Source organism: Enhydra lutris, unplaced genomic scaffold (genome assembly GCF_002288905.1).
Source record: "Enhydra lutris kenyoni isolate GAN:26980312 unplaced genomic scaffold, ASM228890v2 scaffoldscaffold37, whole genome shotgun sequence".
Lineage (NCBI taxonomy): Eukaryota > Metazoa > Chordata > Mammalia > Carnivora > Mustelidae > Enhydra > Enhydra lutris.
Genome location: NW_019154121.1, coordinates 75,839 through 85,990, shown reverse-complemented (window position 1 = coordinate 85,990; position 10,152 = coordinate 75,839).

Genomic DNA, 10,152 nt, shown 5'->3' with positions numbered 1-10,152 from the left:
GATGACGCTTGGCATTGCACACCCTCCCTCAGGGCCATGAGGAAAGAAGCAGTGCTGATACGGAGAAGCATAGAGCAAGCCTTGAACACATCAGCCCCAGGAACGAACTTCGTGGAGGGGACGCTGTCAGCTTCGCTTTCCTGGAAAGCCAAAAGTCTTCTGTCAGATGCTGGAGAATGGACACACATCCTGAGGGCTTGGACCCACACTCCAGGACCCTGTCGCTGTCACCAGCACCTCTGTTCCCACAGCACTTTTCAGGGAGACAGAGGAGTCTCTCAGAGGGGACTGGAAACCGCTCCAGCCAGCAGGGCCCTGATCCAAAAAAGCAGCCAATCTCGGGGTCCAACGTCCTCGCCCAAGGAACGTCTGTGAAGAGAGAAGTGAATGAGAAAGGAATGGGCCCGCTTGCTGATGGGGGAGCGTCTGAATTCAAGGGTTGGCCACGCCCCTGTCTGTGCCATGCCCCCTCAACGGCAAAGCAGTGTGCCAAGAATGTGTATTTGTGTGAAGGGCTGAGGTAATGTCCCTCTGCCTCCTGGGGAGAAAGAAGTCAGTGGGGAATACGAATAAAGTCCCCTCACCACATCGCTCCAGAGAGAAGGACACCTTCTCAAACCTAAGCCTGATAAGCTCAGGAGAGAACTGCAGCCTTCCCTCCAAGAAACAAGCATAAAGCCGAGCTGCCTTTCGCGAGCGGGCTCCTTCGCAGAGCGAGAAAAGTTAGCCCCGTGTGTGGTGCAGAAGCCTGAGGAAGGTTCCTGGCGCCCAGGTTGGAGGACATCCAAGGTGGGCGCTCCTTCACGCGGGCTCAGTGCAGTCCTGCTCAAGTGCGTCAGGAAGGGCTCCTGTGGCTACCGTGACCCCGGGACCCCCGGCAGAACACAATCTCCATTCTGAGTGCGCAGGACTACTTTTGACGGCAGATCCGCTTCCCTCAGCCTGACCCGCGCCGTCGTGCGACCCCACTGGAGCTAGCTCTGGAAAAAACTGTGCTGCCTACCTTTCAGACAGAGAGGATGGGACGGCAAGGCCCTCCTTCAGGCTGACAACTTGCAGGTGCCCTGATCCGAGAGGACTGCCTGAAAGGGGGGCTGTGATCCCAAGGCCAGCGCCACGGGCTTCCCTCAGGATGCCGCCTTGGCAGCACAGGCCACTCTCAGTCCAGTGAGGAGAGAAGCCCTTCTGACACCGAGAAGCCTGGAGCAAGCCGTGAACGCATCTGCTCCAGGAACAAGCTTAACGGAGGAGACCCAGTCGGCCCCGGTGTCCCCTAAAGCCGAAAGGCTTCTGTCAGACGCTGGAGAACGTACATACATCCTGAGGGCTTGGGTCCCCACTCAGGGAAACTGCCAGTGCCGCCAGCACCTCGGGTCTCGCAGCGCATTACCCAGGGATGAGTCGTTGCCCCCAGGGGCCGGGGAGCGAACCAGCCAGCGGGGACCTGAATTCAACAAAGCAGCCAATCTTGGGGACCAATGTCCTCCCTCAAACAATGTGCACGACGAGAGAAGCATGGATAAGAGAGGAAAAAAGAAAAATGATGGCAGGTGATGAGATTAACAGAGGCAAATGAAATGTAGATAAAAGTAAATTTCCCTACCAACTGTAGCCCATGGATACATACTTGCAAGAGGCAAAGTAGGATATTTTTCCAGAAACTGCCAACTACCCTAATGGTAATGCTTTGCTAGAGGCAGTGAAACACCTTAGCTAGAAAATTTCCAGACCTCCAGAATCCTGGAAATCTCCTTAAACACTTAAAAATCCCTTTGGAAACTTCTTTATCTCTACCCTTTGCCCTGAGGACGCCTCAAGAATTCTTTCTTGACCATTCTTTCCTGTCCCACATCACATCAGCATGTTCCTAAATGTAATAAATAATCACTAATAAAAGTAGCCCTAGGCCTGTTGACCTAATACAAACAACCTGCAGAATTTGTACAGAATTTATCTCATTCTTCAGATTTCAATGCCACGGAGGTAAATGAGCTAGAGGCTTACATTGGTTTTCTAGTACTGTGATACCAAGTCACCATAAACACAGTACCTGAAAAGAAAACACATTTTTTATCTTACAGTTCTAAGGGTGCAAAGTCCCAACAAGGATCTCACTGGACTAAAATCATGATGTCAACAAGGCACATTCCCTTCTGTAGGCTCTTGAAGAGGTTGGAAATTAGTCAAGGGGAATCTCAATAAAATGCAGTCTGGAGGTTTTAGCATGGCAAATCCTCCACCTTCCTCATCTCTAGGGCATTGCAGCTCCAAGAGGAAGAGACTGATCTGACCTAAAAGGGTCTTGAGAAACACTAGGCTTGTCCCCCCAGAGAGATTCCCAACTGACTCTTCCTTTATTTTTTTTCCCTCCAAAGAGAAGAGTGTATCTCCCCTTTGTTCTCTGGACTCACCTATGGTTTTGCCACAGCTTGTTTGTCCCAGATCACTTTTCCTTTTTTGTTTTTTTAATAACTTATAATGTATTATTAGCCGCAGGGTTACAGATCTGTGAATTGTCAAACTTACACACTTCCCAGCACTCATCATAGCACATAACCTCCCCAATGACCATAACCAAACCACCCTCTCCCTACCCCAATCCTCCCAGCAGCCCTCAGTTTGTTTTGTGAGATTAAGAGTCTCTTATAGTTTGTCTCACTCCTAATTCCATCTTGTTTCACTTTTCCCTTCCCTAACACCCAAACCCCCCACTCAGCCTCTTAAATTCCTCATATCAGGGAAGTCATATGGTAATTGTTTTTCTCTAAAAAACTTATTTTGCTCAGCATTATACCCTCTAGTTCCATCCATGTCATTGCAAATGGCAAGATTTCATTTCTTTTGATGGCTGCATAGTATTCCATTGTATATAATACCACTTCTTCTTTATCCATTAATCTATTCATGGACATATAGGTTCCTTCCACAGTTTGGGTATTGTGGACAGTGCTGCTATAAACGTTCAGTTGCACATGCCCCTTCAGATCACTTCGAATCTTTTGGGTAAATACCCAGTAGTGCAATTTTTGGGTCATAGTGTAGCTCTATTTTCAACTTTTAGAGGAACCTCCATGCTGTTTTCCAGAGTGGCTGCACCAGCTTGCATTCCCACCAACAGTGTAGGAGGGTTCCCCTTTCTCTGCATCCTCATGAGCCTCTGTCATTTCCTGACTTGTTAATTTTAGCCATTCTGACCAGTGTAAGGTAGTATCGTATTGTGGTTTTGATTTGTATTTCCCTGATGCCGAGTGATGTGGAGCACTTTTTCATGTGTCTGTTGGCCATCTGGATGTCTTCTTTGCAGAAATGTCTGTTCATGTCCTCTGCCCGTTTCCTGGTTGGATTACTTGTTCTTTGAGTGTTGAGTTTGATAAGTTCTTTATAGATTTTGGATACTAGCCCTTTATCTAATATGTCATTTGTAAATATCATCTCCAATTCTGTCAGTTGTCTTTTGGTTTTGTTGACTGTTTCCTTTGCTGTGCAAAGTTTTTGATCTTGACAAAGTAACAATAGTTCATGTTTGCCTATGCTTCCCTTGCCTTTGGCGATGTTCCTAGGAAGAGGTTGTTGAGGCTGAGGTTGAAGTGGTTGCTGCCTGTGCTCTCCTCAAGGATTTTAATGTATTCCTGTCTCCCACTGAGGTCTTTCACCTAGATTGAGTCTATTTTTCTGTGTGGTGTAATGAAATGGTCCAGTTTCATTTTTCTGCATGTGGCCATTCAATTTTCCAAACACAATTTGTTGAAAAGACTGTCTTTTTTCCGTTGGACATTCTTTCATGCTTTGTTGAAGACTAGTTGACCATAGAGTTAAGGGTCTATTTCTGGGCTCTCTATTCTGTTCCATTGATCTATGTGTCTGTTTTTGTGCCAGTACCATACTGTCTTGATGATGACAGCTTTGTAATAGACTTTGAAGTCTGGAATTGTGATGCCACCAACTTTGGCTTTCTTTTTTTTTTTTAATTTTTTATTTTTTCAGAGTAACAGTATTCATTATTTTTTGCACCACACCCAGTGCTCCATGCAATCCGTGCCGTCTCCAATACCCACCACCTGGATACCCCAACCTCCCACCTCCCGCCCCTTCAAAACCCTCAGATTGTTTTTCAGAGTCCATAGTCTTTCATGGTTCACCTCCCCTTCCAATTTCCCTCAACTCCCTTCTCTTCTCCATCTCTCCTTGTCCTCCATGCTATTTGTTATGCTCCACAAATAAGTGAAACCATATGATAATTGACTTTCTCTGCTTGACTTATTTCACTCAGCATAATCTCTTCCAGTCCTGTCCATGTTGCTACAAAGGTTGGGTATTTATCCTTTCTGAGGGAGGCATAATACTCCATAGTGTATATGGACTACATCTTCCTTATCCATTCGTCTGTTGAAGGGCATCTTGGTTCTTTCCACAGTTTGGCGACCATGGCCATTGCTGCTATAAACATTGGGGTACAGATGGCTCTTCTTTTCACTACATCTCTATATTTGGGGTCCATACCCAGTAGTGCAATGGCAGGGTCATAGGGAAGCTCTATTTTTAATTTCTTGAGGAATCTCCACACTGTTCTCCAAAGTGGCTGCACCAACTTGCATTTCCACCAACAGTGGAAGAGGGTTCCCCTTTCTCCACATCCTCTCCAACACATGTTGTTTCCTGTCTTGCTAATTTTGGCCATTCTAACTGGTGTAAGGTGGTATCTCAATGTGGTTTTAATTTGAATCTCCCAGACGGCTAGTGATGATGAACATTTTTTCATGTGTCTGATAGCCATTTGTATGTCTTCATTGGAGAAGTATCTGTTCATATCTTCTGCCCATTTTTTGATTTGATTGTCTGTTTTGTGTGTGTTGAGTTTGAGGAGTTCTTTATAGATCCTGGATATCAACCTTTTGACTGTACTGTCATTTGCAAATATCTTCTCCCATTCCGTGGGTTGCCTCTTTGTTTTCTTGACTGTTTCCTTTGCTGTGCAGAAGCTTTTGATCTTGATGAAGTCCCAAAAGTTCATCTTCACTTTTGTTTCCTTTGCTTTTGGAGACATATCTTGAAAGAAGTTGCTGTGGCTGATATCGAAGAGATTACTGCCTATGTTCTCCTCTAGGATTCTGATGGATTCCTGTCTCACGTTGAGATCTTTTTATCTATTTTGAGTTTATCTTTGTGTACGGTGTAAGAGAATTGTCGAAGAACCACATGGTCCTCTCAATTGATGCAGAAAAAGCATTTGACAAAATCCAGCATCTGTTCCTGATTAAAACGCTTCAAAGTATAGGGATAGAGGGAACATTCCTGAACTTCATCAAATATATCTATGAAAGACACACAGCAAATATCATCTTCAATGGGAAAAAGCTTGCAGCCTTCCCACTGAGATCAGGAACACGACAAGGATGCCCACTCTCACCACTCTTGTTCAATATAGTATTAGAAGTCCTAGCAACAGCAATCAGACAACAAAGAGAAATAAAAGGTATCCAAATTGGCAAGGAAGAAGTCAAACTCTCTCTCTTCGCAGATGACATGATTCTTTATATGGAAAACCCAAAAGACTCCACCCCAGACTACTAGAACTCAGCTAGCAATTCAGTAACGTGGCAGGATGCAAAATCAACGTACAGAAATCAGTGGCTTTCTTATACACTAACAATGAAAATACAGAAAGGGAAATGAGAGAATCAATTCCATTTACTATAGCACCAAGAACCATAAGATACCTGGGAATAAACCTAACCAAAGAGGTAAAGAACTCTACTCGAGGAACTACAGAACACTCTTGAAAGAAATTGAAGAAAACACTAAAAGATGGAAGACCATTCCATGCTCTTGGATCGGAAGAATAAACATTGTTAAAATGTCTATACTGCCTAGAGCAATCTATACTTTTAATGCCATTCCCATCAAAATTCCACCAGTATTTTTCAAAGAGCTGGAGCATATAATCCTATAGTTTGTATGGAATCAGAAGAGACCCCAAATCGCTAAGGAAATGTTGAAAAACAAAAATAAAACTGGCGGCATCACGTTACCTGATTTCAAGCTTTACTACAAACCTGTGATCACCAAGACAGCATGGTACTGGCATAAAAACAGACACATAGACCAGTGGAACAGAGTAGAGAGCCCAGATATGGACCCTCAACTCTATGGTCATTAATCTTTGACAAAACAGGAAAAAATATACAGTGGAAAAAAGACAGTCTCTTCAATAAATGGTGCTTGGAAAACTGGACAGCTATATGCAGAAGAATGAAACTCGACCATTCTCTTAAAACTTTGGCTTTCTTTTTCAACTTTCCTCTGGCTATTCGAGGTCTTTTCTGGTTCCATATAAATTTTAGGATTATTTGTACTATTTTGTTGAAAAAAATGGATGGTATTTTCATAGGGATGCATTCAACGTGTAGACTGCTTTAGGTAGCATATACATTTTCACAATATTTGTTCTTTCATTTCATGAGCCAGGAACATTTTTCCATTTCTTTTTGTCTTCCTCAATTTCTTTCATGAGTACTTTTTAGTTTTCTCAGTACAGACTCCTTACCTCTTTGGTTAGGTTTATTCCTAGGTATCTTATGGTTTGGGGTGCAGTAGTAAATGGGATGGACTCCTTAATTTCTCTTTCTTCTGTCTTCTTGTTGGCGTATAGAAATGCAACTGATTTCTGTGACTTGGTTTTATATCCTGATACTTTACTGAATTCCTGTACAAGTTCTAGCAGATTTGGAGTGGAGTCTTTTGGGTTTTCCACATAGAGTATCTATCATCTGCAAAGAGTGATAGTTTGACTTCTTCGTTGATTTGGATGCATTCAATTTCCTTTTGTTGTCTGATTGCTGAGGCTAGGACTTCTAGTACTATGTTGAATAGCAGTGGTGATAACGGACATCCCTGCTGTGTTCCTGACCTTAGCGGAAAAGCTCTCAGTTTTTGTCCATTGAGAATGATATTTGCAGTGGGTTTTTCATAGATGGCTTTGATGATATTGAGGTATGTACCCTCTATCCCTACACTTTGAAGAGTTTTGATCAAGAAAGGATGCTATACTTTGTCAAATGCTTTTCAGCATCTATTGAGAGTATCTTATGGTTCTTGTTCTTTCTTTTATTAATGTATTGTATCACATTGATTGATTTGCTGTTGTTGAACCAACCTTGCAGTCCTGGAATAAATTACACTTGGTCGTGGTGAATAATCCTTATAATGTACTGTTGGATCTTATTGGCTAGTATTTTGGTGAGAATTTTCACATCTGTGTTCATCAAGGATATTGGTCCGTAACTCTCTTTTTTGATGGGATCTTCTTCTGGTTTTAGGATCAAGGTAATGCTGGCCTCATGACTTGAGTTTGGAAGTTTTCCTTCTATTTCCATTTTTTGGAACACATTCAGGAGAATAGGTATTAATTCTTCTTGAAATGCTTGGTAGAGTTGTTTTGGGAAGACATCTGCCTCTGCACTCTTTTTTTTTGGGAGATTTTTGATGACTACTTCAATCTCCTTACTGGTTATGGGTCTGTTCCAGTTTTCTATTTTTTCGTGGTTCAGTTTTGGTAGTTTATACATCTCTAGAAATGTATCCATTTCTTCCAGATTGTCAAATGTGGTGGTCTATGGTTGCTCATAATATGTTTTTTTAATTCTTTGTATTCTTTGGTATTGGCTGTGATCTCTCCTTTTTCATTCATGATTTTATTTATTTGGGTCCTTTCTCTTTTCTTTTGGATAAGTCTGGCCAGTGGATTATCAATCTTATTAATTCTTTCAAAGAACCAGCTCCTAGTTTCATTGATCTGTTCTAATTTTTGTTTGTTTCTATTTCATTGATTTCTGCTCTGATCTTTATTATTTCTCTTCTCCTGCTGGGTTTAGGCTTTCTTTGCTGTTCTTTCTCCAGCTTCTTTAGGTGTACGGTTAGGTTGTGTATTTGAGACCTTTCTTGTTTCTTGAGGAAGGCTTGTATTGCTATATACTTTCCTCTAAGGACTGCCTTTGCTGTGTCCCACACATTTTGGACAGTTGTGTTTTCGTTATCATTAGTTTCCATGAATTTTTCCAATTGTTCTTAATTTCCTGGTTGATCCATTCATTCTTTAGTAGGATGCTATTAAGCCTCCATGTATTTGGGTTCTTTCCAAATTTCCTCTTGTGATTGAGTTCTAGCTTCAGAGCAGTGTGGTCTGAAAATATGCAGGGGATGATCCCAATCTTTTGGTACCAGTTGAGGCCTGATTTGTGAGCCAGGATGTGATCTATTCTGGAGAATGTTCCATGTGCACTAGAGAAGAATGTGTATTCTGTTGCTTTGGGATGGAATGTTCTGAATATATCTGTGATGTCCATCTGGTCCAGTGTGTCATTTAAGAACTTTATTTCCTTGTTGATCTTTTGCTTGGATGATCTGTCCATTTCAGTGAGGGGGATTAAAGTCCACTACTATTATTATATTATTGTTTATGTGTTTCTTTGATTTTGTTACTAATTGGTTTATATAGTTGGCTATTCCCATGTTAGGGGCCTAGATATTTAAAATTGTTAGATCTTCTTGTTGGATAGACCCTTTGAGTATGATATAGTGTCCTTCCTCATCTCTTATTATAGTCTTTGCTTAAAATCTAATTTATCTGATGTAAGAATTGCCACCTCAGCTTTCTTTTGATGTCCATTAGCTTGGTAAATTGTTTTCCATCCCCTCACTTTAAATCTGGAGGTGTCTTTGGGTCTAAAATGAGTTTCTTATAGACAGCATATTGATGAGTTTTTTTTTTTTTTTTTATCCATCCTGATACTTTGTGTCTTTTGACTCGGGGGAATTTAGCCCATTTACATTCAGGGTAACTATTGAGAGATATGAATTTAGTGTCATTGTATTTCCTGTAAAGTGACTGTTACTGTATATTATCTCTGTTCCTTTCTGTTCTACTACTTTTAGGCTCTCTCTTTGCTTAGAGGACCCCTTTCAATATTTCCTGTAGGGCTGGTTTGGTGTTTACAAATTCTTTCAGTTTTTGTTTTTCCTGGAAGATTTTTTTAAAGATCTTATTTATTTATTTGACAGACAGAGATCACAAGCAGTCAGAGAGACAGGCATAGAGAGAGGAAGGGAAGCAGGCTCTCTGTGGAGCAGAAATCCTGACACGGGGCTCAATCCCAGGACCATGGGATCAGGACCCACGCCAAAGGCAGAGGCTTTAACCCACTGAGCCACCCAGGCACCCCTCCTGGAAGATTTTTATCTCTCCTTCTATTTTCAATGACAGCCTTGCTAGCTATAGTATTCTTGGCTGCATGTTTTTCTCATTTAGTGCTCTGAATATATCATGCCTGTTCTTTCTGGCCTGCCAGGTCTCTGTGGATAAGTCTATTGTCAATCTAATATTTTTTTTTACCATTGTATGTTACTGACTTCTTTTCCCAGGCTACTTTCAGGATTTTCTCTTTGACACTAAGAATTGTAAGTTTTACTATTAGATTACAGGGTGTGAATCTATTCTTATTGATTTTGAGGGTGTTCTCTGTCCCCCCTGAATTTTTATATTTGGTCCCTTTTCCAAATTATGGAAATTCTCTACAATAATTTGCCGCAATATATCTTCTGCTCCCCCCTTTCTTCTTCTGGAATCCCAATTATTCTAATATTGTTTCATCTTATGGTATTACTTATATCTCGAATTCTCCCCTTCTGTTCCAGTAGTTGTTTGTCTCTCTTTTGCTCAGCTTATTTATTCTCCATCATTTGGTCTTCTATATCACTAATTCTTTCTTCTGCCTCATTTATCCTAGCAGTAAGAGCCTCCATTTTTTATTGCACATCATTAATAGCTTTTTAAATTTCAGCTCAGTTAGATTTTAGTTGTTTTTTGTTTTCTCCAGAAAGGGCTTTTATTTCTCCAGACAGGGTTTCTCTAATATCTCCCATGCCTTTTTTTGAGCTCAGCTAGCACCTTGAGAATCATCATTCTGAACTCTAGATCTGACATATTACCAATGTCCGTATTGATTAGGTCCCTAGCCTTGGGTATTGCATCTTGTTCTTTTTTTTTTTTTTTTTTTTTTTGTGGTGTGTTTTTCTGCCATGTCATTTTATCCAGATAATAATATATAAACAAGAGTATAAAATAGTAAAATGGTGGCAAAGACCCCAGAAAACGGA